This window comes from Maniola jurtina, chromosome 24, assembly GCF_905333055.1.
Source record: "Maniola jurtina chromosome 24, ilManJurt1.1, whole genome shotgun sequence".
Classification (NCBI taxonomy): domain Eukaryota; kingdom Metazoa; phylum Arthropoda; class Insecta; order Lepidoptera; family Nymphalidae; genus Maniola; species Maniola jurtina.
The window spans coordinates 3,526,378-3,548,095 of record NC_060052.1 but is presented as its reverse complement, the minus strand read 5'-3'; the positions used below and the strand labels follow the sequence as shown (position 1 = coordinate 3,548,095).

The 21,718-nt window shown below is 36.0% G+C and overlaps 3 long non-coding RNA genes across 3 annotated transcripts; all 3 read left to right on the top strand.

Moving 5' to 3' along the window:
* Positions 1–9,686: 9,686 nt before the first annotated feature.
* LOC123877583 lies at positions 9,687–10,490 on the top strand. The gene is made up of 2 exons (XR_006798616.1): positions 9,687–9,829; positions 10,295–10,490. It is a non-coding gene; the product is annotated as an uncharacterized LOC123877583 (long non-coding RNA).
* Positions 10,491–15,152: 4,662 nt separating this feature from the next.
* On the top strand, positions 15,153–16,069 carry LOC123877584. Its single transcript, XR_006798617.1, has 2 exons — positions 15,153–15,300; positions 15,740–16,069. It is a non-coding gene; the product is annotated as an uncharacterized LOC123877584 (long non-coding RNA).
* Positions 16,070–18,278: 2,209 nt separating this feature from the next.
* On the top strand, positions 18,279–19,369 carry LOC123877585. Its single transcript, XR_006798618.1, has 2 exons — positions 18,279–18,732; positions 19,176–19,369. It is a non-coding gene; the product is annotated as an uncharacterized LOC123877585 (long non-coding RNA).
* Positions 19,370–21,718: the final 2,349 nt, after the last annotated feature.

Here is a 21,718-nt window from a genome sequence, read left to right as displayed (position 1 = left end):
ATAATCCGATCCGATTTCGCAATAAAAATAAAATCCAAAATATGAATTTCATGTCTAGTCCTAATAAGTATATGTCTTACTAGTGGATGCCCGCGACTTCGTTTAGGGTTTTAAAGATCCCGTGGGAACTGTTTGATTTTCCGGGATAAAATGCCAATGTTAATTGCAGGAACGCAAGGTACCTCGGTACCTTTCATAAAAATCGGTTAAGCGAATGGGTTTTTAGGAATCCCATGGGAATTCTTTGATTTTCTGGGATAAAAAGTAACCTATGTCCGTCCCGCGATACTAGCTAACCCTGTACCGAATTTCGTCAGAATCAGTTAAACTGTTGGGCCGTGAAAAGGTAGCACACGTGAAAAGGACATACAGACAGACAGACACACTTTAGCATTTATAATATTAGTATGGATTAGTACGGAAAGTATGGATATAATGGCCATAAACTATCACAATAAGATAAAGGTAGTAAGTAGCACACTAATTCATACCGAAACGAAATCTGATCGGATGGTAGGTACTAGGTAGGGACTAATGTACAGCCTTAGTTCCTTGGTTAAGCATTGTTTTGCGTGTTTCGGGTTTATCAGACCCCTTTGATCCTTTATTACATAATAATCTATAATTTCCCCTTTGTTCCTTAAACTTGATTGCGTGTCTGCTATCGTGAGGGCGATAACTATCAATAACTACAAGGTTACGTAGAAACCCTGAAATTTTGCTTATTAATTCATGTTTTTTGGTTTCCACTCAAATTATAGCAAATTACAGTAAGGGTGGATTTATTATACACAATCTCCTGATGCAATCCATACTTCCATACTAATATTATAAATGAGAAAGTGTATCTGTCTGTCTGTCTATCTGTCTGTCTTTCTGTCTGTCTGCTACCTTTTCACGGCCCAAGAGTGTAACCGATTCTGACGAAATTTGGTTCAACAACAGGGTTAGCTTATATCCCGGGGACGGACATAGGCTACTTTTTATCCCGTAAAATCAAAGAGTTCGCACGGGATTCCCAAAAACCCATCCGCTTAACCGATTTGTATGAAATTTGGTACCGAGGTAACTTGTGTCCCTGTAATTGACATAGGCAACTTTTTATTCCGGAAAATCAAACAGTTCCCACGGGATATTTAAAAACCTAAATCCACGCGGACGAAGTCGCGGGCATCCTCTAGTAACTAGTTACTTATATAATAATTTGAGTCTCGAGCTAAGTTCCGGGTTCCATTTCACGCACATTTATTTTTTTCTCTTTATTTGTAAGCTTAGTCAACTAAGTGAATGTCGCTTCGTTAATCACAATCTCCACAAACTTTACCCCCTAATTTTAAAATAATATTTAACTTATATAACAACTTAGCTTGATCACAAGCGAAACGAAACGAAAGAAAAGTCCTACTTAAGAGGCGTCTCTCCGTTCACTCGCTCCATACAAACGTAGTTCGTCTCTCATTGGAATACTAACCAATCATACTCAATGGAATTCTTTAGAAACGTTCCGGGAACTAATATTTATGCCTGTGGTTTTCCAGATTGCCGTTAAAATATTCGGTTTCAAAGTTACGCGGTCTTAAAAGTTCACATACAAATGTTTGAGCCCCTGTAATTTTAAAACTACATATTTTTTGAAAAATCTAATACGCCACAGACACAGATATTAGTTTCTAGGATAATATATTATATATATGTATATTGTATATGTAATATATATCTAGGATAGGACGTTTGTTCCATAAGTCTTTATTTCTGATCGTGTTAGGCCAGATTATTAAATTATAACCGTGTTATTAAAGAAAACCTGAATTCAACATTAATTAGTTCTATAGAGGAACATATAATTGAATCATCCACTAACAAAATAAAATTATTCGTGCCAATGATTTCATTTTACAATTCAATTTTACAGAAAGCAAAAGAATTGTATCATTCAGAAACGAATTTAATATTTATACTTTTTTCTAAAGATTCATCAACATTGTTTCGTTAATTCGGAATGAAGTGACGTGTGAAGAGGAGATAAAACACTGTTTAGATTCGTGTTTCGTAAATTTTCCAATTCGGGCAAAACACTTGGTAGGTACGTGGTGCATAGAGTTGTCATATTCTAGAGGCCATAAATTGTGATTTCGCGCAAAATTTTCCGGTCAAGTGTTTTTCGTCACTTCATTCCGAATTAACGAACTGGCGCTGAGCCTGCTTTTAGAGAGAGACCCAGCGCGTGCCAGGCCTTCGGTATTTTATAACAATTGAAAGTTTGTCTGCGTATTGCCCCTAACACAGGGAGTAACGATCAGTGACAATGAAGTTTGGATCATGGCTTTGGGAATAAAGGCTAAAAAAAATCTTACGTCAAAGTATAAAGTCTAATATTTTTTATATTTTCTTCGGTAAAGTACTAGAAATCACGTCATGCATTGCCACGAAAACCCCCTGCCAGATAGTAAGAGAGAAAGAATATTATGATATAATTAATTTAAAGGTAAATTTTTCGACGCCTGATGTAGAGCATTTCTATTTTTTTATCTCAATGACGTAGAGCTTTATTTATTTATATGGAATGAAGTGACGTATGACAGGTTCGTGTTTCGTAATTGCTCCAAATTGAGCAAGCACCTATAGCACGTAGCTGTAGGTGCTTGTAGTGTGTGTGCCGTAGGTGCACAGAGTTGTCATATTCTAGAGGCTGTGATGACACTTTTGTACCTTTCGTTATTCAGAAAGACCTACCACTGGTACTAATGAACATACTTTTTGATACACTAGTGCTGAGAGAGAGTAGACAATTTTTTTTTGTTTTTTAATGTAATACCTGATAATATGATATGATGTAGGTGCTCGCCATCTGATGTAAGAGATTGGCATTTCTATTTTTTTATCTCAATGACGTGGGTTTTATTTATTCATATGAAATGAAGTGACGTATGACAGGTTCGTGTCTCGTAATTGCTCCAATTTGAGCAAGCACGGTCTACAACTGCGTGGTGCATAGAGTTATTATATTCTAGAGGATGCTTTTCGATATTCAGTAAGACCTACACTGGCACTTACTGAACATACTTTTTAGTACACTAGTGCTGAACCTGAGAGAGAGTAGACAAAAAAAATGTTTTTTTTTTTTTTTTAATTAAATGCCTGAAAATATGATATGATGTAGGAGTGAAGTCTGCTTCTATTCTTTATCTCAATGACGTAGTATTTAATTTATTCCTACGGTACAGATGTTCTGGTATCTCTGGTATCTTTGGTGAATCTGCGGCGAGGCGGTATAAAAATATATTATCAGTGAACAAAAATGATTGCGTTCACAGAAAAACAGGCGCGTTTGTTTCAAGTAAAGTTTGCTATACTACCAAATAGCAAGTATCCAACCTGTTGTAAATATTAAGTATTTATCATTTAATTCCTATGCAAATTACTGTTCTAGGGTACCGTAGAAATCTTTAGAGTTTTGTCCAGTCTATCTGTCTGTATGCCACAGCAATTTTTGTCCAGCAGACAATTTTCAGATATTTTAAAAAAGGGTTACAAAAAATTAAGCCAAGTCTGTAGTAACAAAACTTTGTTAAAAAACACACACAAGTTATCCGCAAAAGAACTTTTATAGAATACTTATTGTGAAAACTATGGCGCTTAGGTATATCAATTTACTTTACTTTTTTGTGATATTATAAATAAGTAACCTATTATTATGCTAACTATTTTCCAAGATGAGCAACCGCTCCCACCACGGCCACTGCTGGTCCTGCTTTAATTATTCCATCTCTGATGTGCTGGCCGACTTTCTCCTGAAACAAAGGAATAGGTATTTATTTATTGGAGCTTAAAAAACCACACACACGAATGGTTCCGTACCACCGTATAAGAAATAACACTTTTTAGGGTTCCGTACCTCAAAAGGAAAAAGGAAACCCTTATAGGATCACTTTGTTGTCTGTCTGTCTGTCAAGAAACCTATAGGGTACTTCCCGTTGACCTAGAATCATGTAATTTGGTAGGTAGGTAGGTCTTATAGCACAAGTACAAGAATCAATCTGAAAACCCCGAATTTGTGGTTACATCATTTAAAAAAAAATTAAAATGTGTTTTAATTTTCAAAGTAAGATAACTATAGTACCAAGTGGGGCTTTACCTGTAGGTACATTCTAATCAGATTTTTATTTATTTTTATGTATAATAGTTTTTGAAATCCGTTCTTAGTAGTGGGCTGGCGATGGGTTGATCATGATGATGATGAAGTTGTTTACTTACAGCTTTTTTCCAAAACTTCCATTTGGGTGCCGGAGCAGCTACAGACATGGATAATCCCAAGAAAAAGACAATTAGGAAACAGAATATCCTTCCAAAATTCATTGTGATCGACTAATGGATAGAATTAATTACAAAATGTATTCTCTAGGGACACTGATCGTCTGATACAGGCTCAAGAAATAATTAGTTTTTATACTAATGGATTAGCCACTTATGAATAAAATCAGCTCACATGACTTTTGTTTGACCACTTTATAATTATCTTCAGTTTTCAATTGCTTTCCATTCATTTCTTTAATCAAAGTCAAAGCTATTTATTCACAAGTGTAAATTAAAAATTTATAACACCCCCGACAAGTGAAAGTTACAGTAACTAGAAAAGAGCTGATAACTTTCAAACGGCTGAACCGATTTTCTTAGATTATAGCTAAGAACACTCGATCAAGCCACCTTTCAAACAAAAAAAAAACTAAATTAAAATCGGTTCAATAATTTAGGAGCTGCGATGCCACAGACAGATACACAGATCCACACGTCAAACTTATAACACCCCTCTTTTTGGGTCGGGGGTTAAAAATAGGTCCACTTTTCACATAATAATTGTCAATCACTATTCTAGAAACTAATATCTGTGCCTGTGGTGTTTTAGATTTTTCGTAGTTTTAAAATTACAGGAGCTCAAATATTTGTATGTGAATTTTTAAGACCGCGTAACTTTGAAACCGAATATTTTAACAGAAATCTGGAAAACCACAGAAGATATTAGTTTCTAGAATATTATGTCAGCAAAATTTCATAGACTTTGGTTGTTTAATATTCAAATGAAATTGGAACTACGTTTGTATGGAGCGAGTGACGGAGAGACCCCTCTCAAATTCCTTAAAAGAGTGTCATTGTTTATACTTTTTATCCCGGAAAATCAAAGAGTTTCTGCGGGATTTTTGAAAAGCTAAATCCGCATGGACGACGTCGCGGGCACCAGCTAGTTGTTGATAAGTAAGATAATAATTTGTAATGGTGATCGTGTCAAGTTATTGTATGATGAATTATATAGGTAAGTAAAGTAAGTACGCCTGACAAAGAATCTATGTCTTATGTCTGTATAAAAAACTTTGCTACACTTTTTATCTAGGAGTTAAAACTCTCAACGTGGCTTTCAAAGTTAATAATGATTATATTTAAAACTAGCTGACACCCGCGACTTCGTCTGGCTACCTGCATTAAATATACCGCCACCATTTGATGCCTGCCAATGACTTCAACGCCTCGAGGTTTTTTTAGAAGCTCCCTAAGGAAAAAGCGTCCAAATAGAACAAAAGCTATCAAGTATATATAATATGATCACACGTCAACGCCTTTTTACGTGTGCACAGAATATACTTGGGAATACATTTTGTTCTATTTGGACGCTTTTTTGAACTGTGACTGTATCTAATGGGTCATTTCCGAGACAAATGTCGTACAATAACTTGACGCGGGCTGAAATCGTGTGCGATAGCAATTTGCGTCTAAAACTTTCTTTCTCTTCTCTTCTTTCTTCTTTTTGTATCCGACATAATGAGCGTTGATTTTATGCTTTTACCAACTTAGTTTTCGGTAGAAAACCTTATAGATAAGCCAGCGCGTGCCAGACCTTCGTTATTTTATAAATGCTGAAAATTTCTCTGCGTATTGTCCCCAACACAGGGAAGAGCGGTCGGCGACTATGAAGTTTGGATCGTGGTGGCTTTGGGAGATATATAACAGGTGTGGCAAAACGGAACGTTCTAACGCCAATGACGTATGTCACGTTTTGGCGGCATTTCGACAAGTGACAGATGTCAATACTAAAATACTAAGAATTCACGAGTCGAGTTTTTCCCTCGCCACAAATATAATTGTTATTATTAGAACTAAGATAATTAGTAATTACCTATGTTGTGTGTTACATAATATTATCCTGTGATATGTGAACTTTACTTGTCCGAACCTATGATCACTCTAATATATTATTTAATTTCATTTCATTTTAAACTATTTTAATTTTTATATTATATTTTGTATTTTTTACTGTTTATATGGGTCCCTAACCTGCAATAAAACGATTTTATTTTATTTATTTATATCTGAAACTCTTTAAACAAGTGGGCGTTTTATTCCAACCAACGAATTAACCCATGCCCATACAGGTAATAAAGATGTTTTTAATATTTCATAGTTGCCGATTGATCTTTCCTATGTAAATACACCTTTGTTATCTGTTATCTCCCAAAGCCACCATGATCCAAACTTCATAGTCGCCGATCGTTCTTCCCTGTACTGGGGGCAATCAGCTTATAAAAAATAACGAAGGCCTGACACGCGCTGGCTCTCTCTATAAACGTCTTTACAATAATTATTTAACTATTCTACTCCTATTAACTTCACCTCTTGACATATTATGTCTTCGTTTATACAGGATGTCTAAGTAAAATGGTTTTAAAATCTAAAGCAAACTAATCGCAGACTAAGATTTTTCAAGAGAAAAACTGCTGGGACTGTAATAATTAGATTCAAAATATGTTTACAAAGTATAGAGATATAATATTATGTAAGTACCTATTAAAGTTGTTACCGTAGACAAATGCTAGTTTCACAACTGTCTCAATTAAGAAAATTAGAATTAAGTATATCTAATAAAATAATTATAAATTTCTGAAACAACTACCTACTGCGTGGAAAATCTAATCAAGTCAGTGAATTAGAATTTACACCGTAATTTACAAAATCACTTCTATTAAAGCACAATTAAAAGATTTTCGCCTCTTCTGAATTCTCAAAAAATACTTGCGAATTAAAATTAATATTACTGCGTGATCTTGCGTGATAGAGATTAAGTTCCATAACTACACTTAAGAAAAAATAATTATTTAACAATGATCTACAAAATAAAACTTTTAAATTACTAACCGTAAATTCGGTGTCAGTTTTATTTTTTCTTATTTATTTTGCAAAATATTTATTTAATAAATAACAGGTACATGCTGTATGTTATTCTGAGACAGGTTACTTTGTGGAGATGAAAGTAGGTATATCTATACTAATCTATACTAATAAATAAAATTGGAATGTCTGTCTGTAATTTCGAAATAACTACCTATTAAATAATAAATATTAAGGTCATATGGTTATTTGAACGATACCATAACTGAATCACACGTTTTTAAATTTTTTGTCCGTCTGTCTGTCTGTCTGTCTGTCTGTCTGTCTCTCTGTCTGTCTGTCTGTTTGAAAAGGCTAATCTTGGGAACGGCTGAACCGATTTTGACGGGATTTTCACAGACAAGTAGAGAATTGACCAGGGAGTAACATAGGGTACTTTTTAACCGACTTTCAAAAAGGGAGTTGTGTTTTTCTACCTATGTACACCGAAATCTCCGAGATTTCTGAACCGATTTGCGTCATTTCTTTTCTAATCGATAGAGAAACTTTGCGACATTGTTTCATAAAAAATTTGGAGTCCAACTCCTCAATCCTGATGCTGCAGGGGATCTGACCAATCCACGCGGGCGAAGCTGCGGGCATCAGCTAGTAGTAGAATACAAGGAAGATTTTCAATTTTCATGCAATTGCTTAGTAGCAAAGTATGCTTTGTATGACTGCGGCAGTCATAAAGTAAGTTCGAATCAACTAACAGATTTTCCGTAAGTCAATTATTTATTTTAACAGGGCTCTCTCCGTCACTCATTTCATACAATCGTAGTTCCAATTTCATTTGAATATTAAGCAACCAAAGTCCATGAAATTTTGCAGACATATTCTAGAAACTAATATCTGTGTCTGTGGTGTTTTAGATTTTTCTAAAAATATGTAGTTTTAAAATTACAGGGGCTCAAAGATTTGTATGAAATTTTTTAAGACCGCGTAACTTTGAAACCGAATATTTTGACAGAAATCTGGACAACCACAGATATAGATATTAGTTTCTAGAATATGTCTGCAAAATTTCATGGACTTTGGTTGCTTAATATTCAAATGAAATTGGAACTACGATTGTATGAAAAAAGTGACGGAGAGAGCCCTCTTAAACGTTTTACGTTTCCTATAAGTACGTACTTGCTATGCATTTTCAAAATGTAGTATTTCAATATCTAGTACAGCCACCTATATCTCTTTAATGTGCAAATTAGTTCAAGCTTTTAAGTGTTTTTAACCTTGTGAGAATTAGTGCTAATTATTCTGTTGTATTTGTACTTACACTTAGTAGGTACACAATCTTTAAAATAATTAACTGTCTTACTTTAGTTGTATGATTTTCCGCAGGTAAAACAATATCATCATTTTAATATGAGGTTTCTTAGATAGTTTTTGAAAAAAAACCGGCCACGTGCGAGTCAGACTCGCGCACTGAGGGTTCCGTACTCGGGTATTTTTTCCAACATTTTGCACGATAAATCAAAAACTCTTATGATAAAAATAAATAAAAATCTGTTTTAGAATGTACGGGTAGAGCCCTTTCATATGATACCCCACATGGTATAGTTATCTTACTTTGAAAATTGAAACACATTTTAATTTATTTTATAAATAATGTAACCACTAATTCGCGGTTTTCAGATTTAGTCCTGTATTATTATGTGCTATGAGACCTACCTACCTGCCAAATTTCATGACTCTAGGACAACGGGAAGTACCCTATAGGTTTCTTGACAGACAGATAGACAGACAACAAAGTGATCCTATAAGGGTTCCGTTTTTCCTTTTGATGTACCTACGGAACCCTACAAAAACCGATCAAGTGCGAATTGGACTCGCATATGAAGGGTTCTGTAATATCGCACAAGATATTTTAACATTTTTATGTGTAACCCCGCAAGTTAGTGACAACAGCACCAGCATGTTGTTATAGCGGCAAAAGAAATATACATTCTGTGAAAATTTCAACTCTCTACCTAAGATACAGCCCGCTGACAACAGACGGATGGATGGATAGACTGTCAGCGGAGGCTTAGTAATAGCACAGTTTTACGATGTAGGGTCCCATTGGCATCCTTAGAACCCTAAGAGCTTCATTTACCAACGTTCGTTCCACGAAGTGTGATTTTTCTTTCCAATAAGTATTTTAAAAAAGTCCCGCGTAACCCTAAAAGCTTCATTTATCAACGGTACTTCGTTCCAAGAAGTGTGATTTTTCTTTCCAATAAGTATTTTAAAAAAAGTCCCGCGTCTTACATCTGCAGTTCAGCGGGGATTCACTTTATCGCGAACTGAGAATGATCCCCGGTGACCATGCAACCTTTAACCAAGCCACAGACAACTGCGAAACTACACATCGTTATTTTACTACTCTTATTTTGTAAGACATAAGAGCTAAATTTGAATGCGACGTACTTTTGCAACTGCATGAATAATTTGGTCAATTTTGTCCTATTTAAATCGAAAAGTGCAGTTCTAGTGTCATTCACATTTCAACGTCTTCAGAAGTCATTTCGAAAGTTGAGAACACTTTTAGAAAATGGATTTCTCAAAGGTTTTCTTCTTCGTCTTTGCCTGTCTTTTGGCTTTATCCTCAGTGTCAGCAGCGCCCAGCCCTAAATGGAAGATTTTCAAGAAAATTGTGAGTTTTCCTTAATTATTTTTACATATCAAGAAAATCTATTCTGAATATTTTAAACCGAAATGTTCTGTAATTCCGTTTTCGGGAAGCTATTAAGCTTATGGGCCGTTAAAAAGTACCTAACAAACAGATAGACAAACACACGTTTGCATTTTACAATGTAGGTAAAGACCTACCTATGTAGATTATTGAAAAATCCGATACTAAATATTATACCTACCTAAATTAAAGTGTTTTGTCCGGTTGTTTGTAAGGTCTCTACTTCGTTACTTCAATTATGATCCACGCACACTATAAAATTAGATACTTACCTAGATAAATAATTTCTGTTTTCAATAAGAAAAAACAAATCGTTAAAATAATACTGCATCCACCCTTCATCCACCCATCCACCACCACCCCCATCCACCCATTTGCATCATGCCACTGCAATTTTAGATCTATAGCTTTATTTTTTTTTTTCAGGAAAAAGTTGGCAGAAATGTAAGAGACGGACTCATCAAAGCCGGCCCAGCAGTGCAGGTCGTCGGCCAAGCAACTTCCATCGTCAAGGGATAATCACTCTTAAGACCACTAGCACAATGACTCATTTAGCATAATTTGACTAGTCTTATGTATAAGCTGTATTATTAAGATGTAAATAAATATTTATTCTACTGCATTTTATGTTTTTGTGTTTCTTTGTCTGAAATTACCTACTTTTTTCAAAATTGGTGACCCTTAATTTGACCTATACTTACCTACTTGTATTTTTAAAAGTTCGTGCAAATAAAACCATCCACCGACGATAGAGATCAACGAAAGTTGCGTAGATAGGTGCCGCGGGGTCAATGTCGCCGGGCAGGGCATTGATCCCGAGTTTTGCACGCTATACATTGCGGGTTTGAAAAAATACTAAATCACTAAAACTACAAGTATAAGGTTTGCCTTGGTTATTTGTATTGGATTGTGTTAAAGCTCCGCAGAAGAAGACAGAGGAGGAGAAGGAGACAGGAGAGAAGGAGGATGCTCACCTTCTCCTGCTCAAGGAATTTGTTGTAAACCTGTACTGGTTCAACTTCGGCACGTCTCAGTCCCATTCACTCCCATACTACCCGGGATCCATACTTAACGTGGACGGTACTGCAAGGTTTTAGTGGGTATGCTGTAGTATGCTGTAGCATTGCCAAAGAATACCACATACCCGCTTTTATCTGTTAAAAATATGCTCCTGAGAAAAGCATATTATACTATCGAAGATTATGTAAATGATAAAAGAGCGTGGATTTGACCTGCAATTCGCTCCAGCAAATGCGCGGGACTTCAATTGCTTTCATACATGGCATAATATTGTTAATCAAATCTTTGAAAAGAGCAACCGCCGAGTTTCTTGCTGGTTCTTCTCGGTAGGAAAGGCATTCTGAACCAGTGGTAGATGCTTTTGACGATTAAAAAGAACTTGTAAAAGTCTAATTGAATAAAAATATTTTGAATTTGAATTTATGCGGGATGCGTAATTGCATTTTTACCAGAAGAGAAAAAGGTAGTAAGTACATATAATAGCGCTAAGTTTTAACTAGCGTTCTAGTTACACTCTGTATGTAGAGGGCCCCATATAAAATTGGTGAAGAACTGATAAACATCTTTCAAGGAAGGAGCTCCTCAACTGGCATAGAAGTCATAATAGTTTAGTAAAGAGCTAATAACAGAGAGCAACTGTTGATCATCATCACCATTTAAACCCCGCCGGGTCACTACTGAGCAAGGCCTTCCTCTAGAATGAGAAGAGTTTACATAGAAGCCAGCTCGCCCAGCGCGGATTCGCAGACAATTTCCATCTTTGACATTGAACTACCTAAGTACCTATGTACTAAATCTTTGAGAACATTCTGGTGAACTTTCTGACATGCAGGTTTTTGGGCGATGTTATGATTTATTGAATTACTTGAAACACATCTTATAACTCCGAAAAGCTTTTGTTTTCTTTTTTTAAAGATTTATTAGCCATGCTATTCCTGGCTAATACTCCCTTTTGACCTCCAATTAAGCATAAAGCTTGTGCCAGGAGTGGGTACGACAGTAGTGCAACGGGTGGGGTTTGAACCGCCGACCTTTCGGAATTCAGTCTGGCCCTCAACTGTTGAGCTATCGAAGCTTTTTTTAATCAGATACCGTTGAATAAAAAAAAATATTCAGATACAAGTTAACCCTTGATTGCAATCTCTCCTGGTGGTAAGTGATGATGCAGTCTAAGATGGTAGCGGGCTAACCTGGAAGGGGTGTGGCAGTTTTAATTAAACCCATACCTACTCCCTTTGGTTTCTACACGGAATCGTGCCGAAACGCTTAATCGTTTGGCGGTATGGCTTTGCCGGTAGCCGGTAGGGTGGTAATTAGCCACGGCCGAAGCCTCCCACCAGACCAGAGCAGAGAAAATTTTGACATTATAAAATTGTATATTTTCCCTGGCGGAAATCGAACCTGGGACCTCCCACTAATAAGACCACAGCGCTCACCACTGCGCTGGGGACGATGATTGTTTTCGAAAACACGTTTAGGTAATAATCATAATAGCTATAATTACTTTGATAAATTTATTTCTTTTCATTAAAGCCCGAGTCATCCCCTTTTTTTTTTTTTTTTTTTTTTTGTTGACGCTGGGGAATGCATTTACGCATCCCCCCCGGAGGGAGGGTATGTGGGACTCGCCGGCCGAGAGGCGACCGGAATACCCACTAAACCCCAGCGGCGCTACTGCGCGTCGCCTGGCGACTGGGTCACGGGAACGGCCGAAGCAAACAACCGCGACCCAGCCAGCGACGTCTGCCAAGGCAGACCCTCCACCGGGGACCTGCTCGGTCCCCATCGACGCACCTCCGGGACGCACCAACGAAGTGCGTCCCCCGACCTTGGGACGCGCACGTCGCCCGCGTCCCATCCTCCGCTTCATCCACTGTGCCCTCTGCTAGTCAGAGCCCTAGGCCGAGTCATCCCCTAGGGTTTACCCATAAATTATTTTAATGTAAGGGTAGGGTAACTGGGATGGTAAATATATTAATTTATTTTAACATGTTGTGTGCGTCAAATAAGTTTTGGGGAGAATTTATTTCCTTAATTTTGCCAGTTTTCCGCAAAGCCAAACACCAAAAAAGCCAAACAGGAATAGCGTAAAAGGATTCTTTTAAAAATCTTAATCCACGGGTTAAAATCGCAAGTATCATTATTCTTATTATATTTGATATACAGAAATAGCTTGCATCTTGGAGACAGATATAGGCTACTTTTTATCCCGGAATCGGACAATCATAGATTTTCCATGAGATTTCCAGACGCTTATCCATTTAACCGATTTTGATGAAACTTGGTACAAAGGTAGCTTACATTCCATAGAGGCATATCAACTAGACTACCTTTTATACAACTAGACTACCTTTTATACAACTAGACTAACATCGAAGAATTCCCAAAAAAAAATCCAAACCTAAACCCACGCGGACTAAGTTTAGCTAATGTTTATCTTCGGTATGTATTTTACGATTAATCACACTAATATTATAAAGGCGAAAGTTTGTATGTGTGTGTGTGTGTGTGTGTGTGTGTGTGTGTGTGTGTGTGTGTGTGTGTGTGTGTGTGTGTGTGTGTGTGTGTGTGTGTGTGTGTGTGTGTGTGTGTGTGTGTGTTTGTTACTCCTTCACGCAAAAACTACTGGACGGATTTAGCTGAAATTTAGAATGGAGATAGATAATATCCTGGATTAGCACATAGGCTACTTTTTATCCCGGAAAATCAAAGAGTTCCCACGGGATTTCAAAAAACCTAAATCCACGCGGGCGAAGTCGCGGGCATCGGCTAGTATATGAATAAATACCTACTTACAACTGTGGTTCCCCGAGATTTGAACTTTTGACCTTTTAGTAGGTACGTTCCGATTGATAACTCACTAACCACAACATAGTTCGATGAAATAAACTGTATAAAATATGATCTTTTTATCAATGCAAGATTTTATCTTAAATATAGAAACTAGCTGAACCGCCCCGGCTTCACTCGAGTGGAATTTTTGAAAATCGGCGAGGTGGTGGAAGTCCTAAAAATCCTGCAACACACAGACTGATCTAATAGCGGATGAAAGTTTGTAATTATGAAAGTACGTCATTTTTAGGGTTCCGTACCTCAAAAGGAAAAACGGAACCCTTATAGGATCACTTTGTTGTCTGTCTGTCTGTCCGTCCGTCGTGTCTGTCAAGAAACCTATAGGGTACTTCCCGTTGACTTAGAATCATGAAATTTGGCAGGTAGGTAGGTAGGACAAGTACAGGAATAAATATGAAAAGCGCGAATTTGTGGTTACAACATTAAAAAGAAATGTTACAATTTTCAAAGTAAGATAACTATATCAAGTGGGGTATCATATGAAAGGGCTTTACCTGTACATTCTAAAATAGATTTTTATTTATTTTTATGCGTAACAGTTTTTGATTTATCGTGCAAAATGTTGGAAAAAATAGCCGAGTTCGGAACCCTCAGTGCGCGAGTCTGACTCGCACTTGGTCGGTTTTTTTCGAACTATGCCCTGCCTGTGGCCCAGCCAATTGTCACTTCAGCTTCGCAACCGTTGAGCTATGTCGGTTACTCAGCTCAGGTGTGCTCAGGTTCTCCTACGGATCTTCTCATTTCTTACCAAAATATAACAACATTCTTATTAACCCATTATAGCCTGAATTATTTTAAGGTCTCAGAATTCAGTTTTTCATTGATATGTCGTTATTATGTACCCTATTAGTCAGATCTGATCATTAGATTTTTGGTTCTAGTCTTACTTCTGGAAATAACCATGGATGCTGCATGGCACCGCTAGGCTCCTACCTTGTCTTTTCAAATGTCTCATAAATTATTTTTAAGTAACTGATTTTTATCAAAATATTTTCATCATTCATCATCATCATAGTCGCCAAGCGCAAGCCTATCATACAATAAAAAACCCTGTTGTTGTTGATTTTAGACATCATAGGTAGGTACTGCCCCATAATCCGTCATACGCACGAAACACTGTACATAGGAAGCGTTTACGAACCGTTTTAATTCGCAAAGCAAACAAAGAAGGATTCACTTTTACCACAAACTGAGGGAGTTCCCTCCAGACTCCGTACCGTTATCAATCAACCAATTTATTTTTACCGCCGCTATCTGCATCACCAACTATAATGACTCATATCTCGTAGCAATAGAGTTCATAATTTTACACACTAATTTTCGCAATTGCATATTTAAGTTTGTAACTTCTGCATAATATATATGGAGTATGCTCAGGGACTCATCACATCGTTTCAAGCAGCATTTGGGTCTTGCATTGAATAATTAATAGCAATTTAAAACCAGAATCAATCAATATGAACTTCGCAAAGATCTTCTTCATCATATTCGCTTGCATCATGGCTTTGACATCGGTCTCAGGAGCCCCAAGCCCTAAGTGGAAGTTATTCAAGAGAATTGTAAGTACATCCTTGTAATTGTATATCCTTCCTTACTCCACTAATCTATACTTATCCATATCCATATCCATACTTAGTATGTACTTAAAATTATAATTAATGCGAAAGTGTGTCTGTCCGTCTGTCTGCTAGCTATTCACCGATGGTTTCGGAGTTAGCTTAGGTACATCCCGGGGACATTATCCCGAAAAATCAACCGATTTATATGAAATTTGGTATAGACGTAACTATTGCGTCCCGGAAATGCCAATTTCACTCTGGAATAACGTAACTTTCTCTACTCGTGAAAGAATTTTCAAAATCGGTTCAGTGGTTTCAGAGATTACCCCCTACAAACAAACTTACAAACTATACCTATTATAATATTAATATAGATATAGATGTATAGTGACTCATAATAGTTTACTAATACTAATATTTCTTTGTTTTTATTTTACAGGAAAAAGTAGGCAGAAACATTCGTAACGGCCTAATTAAGGCCGGTCCAGCTGTTCAGGTCGTCGGCCAAGCGGCCACAATCTACAAAGGATAAACAACCTTATGCACCTAGCAATAATGTTTAATTTGTCCACCTAGTTGTTTAATTCTAAGTTTCTTAATCAGCATTTACTCGCCAAAGTCAGTTTTAAAGTAGTAAGTAGTGTAAAATATTGTGAAAAAATGTAATATTAAGAATACTCATAATTTTATTGTGAATAATTATCATTAATAATTCGTGCCATTGTAAAAGTATTATTTATTTTACAAATATATTTAAAATACTCAATTATTACTGTATTTTAATCACCCATTTTCTACTACGGTATCTACGTGTACTTTTAAGTGAACTTTTAAATTCACGTTTATATGTAAAGAGTAGACGTACTGTAATAACAAGTGTAAATTAAAAATTTATAACACCCCCGACAAGTGAAGGTAATAGTAACTAGAAAAGAGCTGATAACTTTCAAACGGCTGAACCGATTTTCTTGGATTATAGCTAAGAACACTCTCAATCAAGCCACTTTTCAAACAAAAAAAACTAAATCAAAATCGGTTCATTAGTTTAGGAGCTACGATGCCACAGACAGATACACAGATACACACGTCAAACTTATAACACCCCTCTTTTTGGGTCGGGGGTTCAAAATAAAAAGTAAGAGAAACGTGAACTATAATATTTTTGACCGACTTCAAAATAATGTAAATCGATGAATAAAAAAATTAAAATTAACACAATTGTAGTTAGTTCTTGAAGTCACGAAAAAAATACTAGATAACCAAATGTCAAGAATTAAACTCGTACCTATAGTATATTTATTGCATACTAGATGATGCCCGCAGCTTCGCCCGCGTGGATTTAGGTTTTTAAAAATCCCGTGGGAACTTTTGATTTTCCAGGACAATAGTAGCCTATCCGTTATAGCCCGACCCCGGGATGCAAGATATTTAAACGGATGATCCTTTAAAAATCCCGTGGGATCACCAGGATTTAGGAACAAAACCAAAAAAAACAACAGGTTCATTTATTTACTAAGTTTTTATTTTTTCACGAAAGTTTATATTGAATTGAGCCTAGGATTTCGAGCCTCCGAGGATTTTAAATATAATCCTGAGCGTAGCGAGGAATTCAAAGGCTCGAGCTCAAATGAATTTCATCTCACTACAGCGAGGAAAACGTTAGATGCCTGATACAAGAAGCGCCAGTACCGTGGAGGTTTCAATAAAAACTTTGTATATTAATAGCTCGCAAGTCAGACCCTGAAGGAAGTTCTACTACTTCAAAAAGACTATACAAGGTTAAATAAAAAATATCAGAAAGCTTTTAAAACAAACAAAAAAAAAAATAACTAATACAGTGCTCCTATTAGGAATATAATTTATGTAATTTACGTTTAAATACCAATAAACGGTATTTTCACATGAATTTCAGTTATTTGGTGACATATTCTGCCGGTTCCGCAAATTTTGATGCGCATTTTAAATTAAGTACCTACTTATTTATTTAGAAAAAATACCTACATAAAAAACATTATCATAAAAATTTTAAATATTTGGTCACGGTGAAATACCTAGATTTTAGTATCACTCAAATATATAACGTGGTAAATATAGATAGGTTATACCTACATTGAAATCCGTGGCACAGTCTGTAGTGCTGTGCACTGTAGTACTGTGGTCTCATAAGTGGGGGTTTGATTCCCGACAGGGGTACAAAAAAAATTAACAAGATAAAGGTTACGACCGCTTTTTATTGTTCCCCTGCAATTTCGTCTTGAATTAAAAAGAGTTTTGGTTTTCTAAAAATCTTTTTTTTTTTTTTTTAATTTAATTAATTTACTATTTTAGTAGAACATCGCATAAATATTGCAAAATATGAATCGGTTCACAATATTATGTTTTATCTATTCTAATGTTAGAACATTATTTTTATCGTGTTTTTCTTGCACTTGGAAAAATCTTTATCTCATTCGTACTTGCTTTTCTCTTCAGTGTTTTTTATCTACAATTTATTATAATTATTCAAGGATTATGCCATTAATATAATAAATTAAGAGCTAGTCCATGGATTATTGAATTTTTTTGAAATTATAACAAGTCATGGAAAAATTGTTGGGAGCTTTTTATTTCACTATACTTATTATTTTTTTGAGTAGTATAAATTCGTAATTATTAGAAACATGACTGGATTGTGCACAATTGCACAAAGCAAAAAAAACCAAAAACTGCTACAAAATCTAGATTTTTTTAGTTTTAATCAAAAACTGGTTTTATTACTATGAAATAATTTTTGTTTACATAGGTAGGCTTTGTTTATTTTTAAAACACGTTGATCTAATTTAATATGCTCCCGATCGGTTCGGCTTTATTGATATTTTCTTTCCTTATGAATAAAACTATACTTCTCACATTTTTGTTTCAATATGGCTCTTAAATGTAATTAAGGAAAAGGGTATGAACCGTCAATTTCAGAAATTTCTGAGGAAATGACCGCAGGGAGAAAGAATGGCAATAATATCGGAAGATGCATCATTGGAAGCAAAAAAAAACTTCACGGCATTTCAAGTTCGCGGGGAATCACTGAGCTTTGGAAAATCTAAAGAAAGCTTTCACATTACACTACTTCGCGCGAGTTACCGCAATCCAACGAACACCTGAGTTTTAACATTGTGAACTTTATTCCTTTAAAACAAGAGTGATATTTCTCTACGTTTCATTTAATGAATCCGATTTTTATATTTGTCTAAGAAATATCAGGTATAAAAGGATGCACTGGGAGTTCTAAACTTCATTCTGAATCCGAACAGTGGTGATTATTTTTCATTCAATAGAAAAATATAGAATTTCAGTAAAAATATGAAGTTTAGCAAGGTTTTGTTCATCTTTTTCGCTATCATTTTGGCGTTCGCTGCCGCTAACCCTGCGCCTAAATTCAGGCCTTTTAAGAAACTGGTATGTATCTCTCTACAATTTTTTTAAATTATATTTTTCAGGCGGAACCAATCAAAGTTTGGGATCCAAAGTCCAAACCACTTAGGTAGTTACTTTTTCAATTTTTTAAGGGTTTTGTGTCTTAAATATACTTAATATATTTAGAATATTAATTTCGTAAAGCCTAGTACCTAGGTAATAGCCGCTGAATTAAAAAAAAATCGTATTTTTTTTGCGGGCTTGTTGCATACCTATTTAATGTTTGCTGACTAAACAAGGTTACCGTTCAAGATTTGAGTCTTCACGACCAAAAACAAAAGTAAAACAATTTTGACAGTAACTTTTTACCTAACCGAATCCGTGAAACAGGCCCTTAGAAAAACAAAATTTAAAATAAACCCAGTTTTAACTTAGACCTTCTAACAGATTAGAGTTTCTTATATTCTCATGGTTTTTCTTTGCAGGAAAAACTCGGGCAGCGTGTAAGAGATGGCCTCATCAAAGCCGGTCCAGCAATCAAAGTTATTGGAGACGCTCAATCTATCGTCAAGGGAGCCAAAGGATAATTTACCTTAAACTCATATCAACAGAGCCGCTAATTATGATAACCACCGAAATGCATTCGTACTTTTAATAAATTAACTTATTTTAAATCAAACTGTTTTTCCTTGTTCCAAATCGATTGAAATTTTTAACCCCCGACCCAAAAAGAGGGGTGTTATAAGTTTGACGTGTGTATCTGTGTATCTGTCTGTGGCATCGTAGCTCCTAAACTAATGAACCGATTTTAATTTAGTTTCTTTTGTTTGAAAGGTGGCTTGATCGAGAGTGTTCTTAGCTATAATCCAAGAAAATCGGTTCAGCCGTTTGAAAGTTATCAGCTCTTTTCTAGTTACTGTAACCTTCACTTGTCGGGGGTGTTATAATTTTTAATTTATACTTGTTAAATAATTAAATATCACTTGTTTAACGATGAACGAGTTAGCTACTGTAATATTTTGAGCTGTTATTTAGCTATTGATTTTAAGGTTACATTGGCTGAATACTGAGTAGCCAAATAACCAGCTCTTTTTAACCTACTTCAAAAAAACGAGGAGATTCTCAACTCGACGCGAATATTTTTTGGCGATGTAACTCCATAACTCCGATAAATTCTTTTCTTATTTGAAAGGACGTGCCGCCAATGAGTTGCCAATGTACGGTCATAAAAATGAAGAGTAGACGGTTAGTCCGGCTAACTGGCACCGACTCCAAAAAATATTGTTGTAGAGCTACACCGACTCTGCAAGTAGGTAATTACAGAGTTGGTTTTTTTTTTATTTATTTTTTTAATCTTGATTTTTGGGTGTTTTTTCACATTATATACTTAACAACTTATTTGCGTAAGGCCTTCTTGTACAGACGTAACAGTGCCCTAGCCTCATCCGACAGAGGTTGGGATAGGGCACCGTTACAGCCGCCGACCTGGCGAAGAATGGGGAATCTATTGCATATCTCTCTCCCATCTCTCCGCCTCGTTCCGCACACATTCCGCCAATACATGGTGTACGTCCTCCGGTACAGAGGTGGTTAACTACACTAGCGGCACGCTATGATGGCCGGTTTGACAAATTACAATAGTGATGTGGAATGTCAATTTATTCTCGAACAAAAAACAATTAAGTTTTGTTTTTGTACCTGATTAAATAGGTTTAATAAAACAAAAATGTATATGTTTATTTAATTTATTTGAACGAACTGAATATTTGAACGAAAATGAATATACATACTTTATATGCACACAAGAAACATATGAATACAAAAGATACCAAAAAAGGTGCCACAAAAGGCCATAATTAATCAGATTCGTCCATACTACTATTTTCACTGTCGTCACTGCTATCATCACATACATTAATAATTATATGTTCGTTTTCTATAATATTATCTATTTTCACATCTCTTTCATAATCTTCCCTTATTAATTTAACAGTTCTATTCACAACCTTTTCCCAGTCTCCTTTAGTCACATGTTCACAAGCTTCTTCTAATAATTTTAGCATTTTTTTTGTGGTAAATGGGGGTTCTGTATTGTGTCTTGCAGCATATCCCTTAATTTGAGCCCACACCAACTCAATCGCATTATACTCACAATGGTAAGGCGGTAACCGTATAACTCTGTGCCCATGTTCTAATGCTATTTCGTCAATGACGTATCGGATCTTGGTTGGTTTGTTTTCTTTTAAAAGACGTACTAATTCCGCTTTTAACATATTCATGTTTGCATCTACGCCATTTTTACGAAGCCATGCGACGATATCAGCTTTCTTTTGGGATTGGGCAGGTGGCTTGTCAATTTGCATCGAGTGGTATGGGGCGTTGTCCATAATTATAATAGATGGTTCAGGGAGGCTACACAACATTGAGGTAAACCATTCAGTAAACTTTTCTCCATTCATGTCTTCATGATAGTCTCCAGTGGTTTTTGACGCAAAAGCCATGAGAGAACCTTCGACAAACCCGTTGATGGTTCCGGCGTGACAAATTATAAGTCGCGATCCTTTTCCTACAGGAACTTTGGAAGTAGATGCTGCTGTGTCATCGTTCCAAGAACGGCCTACAGTATGGTTAGCATTAAGCCATGTTTCATCCAAGAACACAACATTTTGCCAATTTTTGATTTCTTTCACTTGCCGTAAAAAAGTATACCTTGCCATCGCTATATCAAATCTTTCCATCAATATTTTGCGTTTGTTACATTTTTTGTATCGAAATCCAATGGTCTTCAAAATCTTCGTTAAAGAACTTTCCCCACCGAAGAATAATCCAGCTTCCTTCAGTGAATGCACCAACTTTTTTCTTGTTGGATACTCCTTCTGTAAATAGTAGCCGTAAACATGTCTTCGGATAGCATCGGCATCAAAGCTATCGATGCCTACGGCTGGTTTTGCTCGTTTTCTCTTTTTTGGTGTGTGAAGTTTATTTTCTTCTGTGCCAGTCTCGCCATATTTTTTTTTAGTTATCCGTC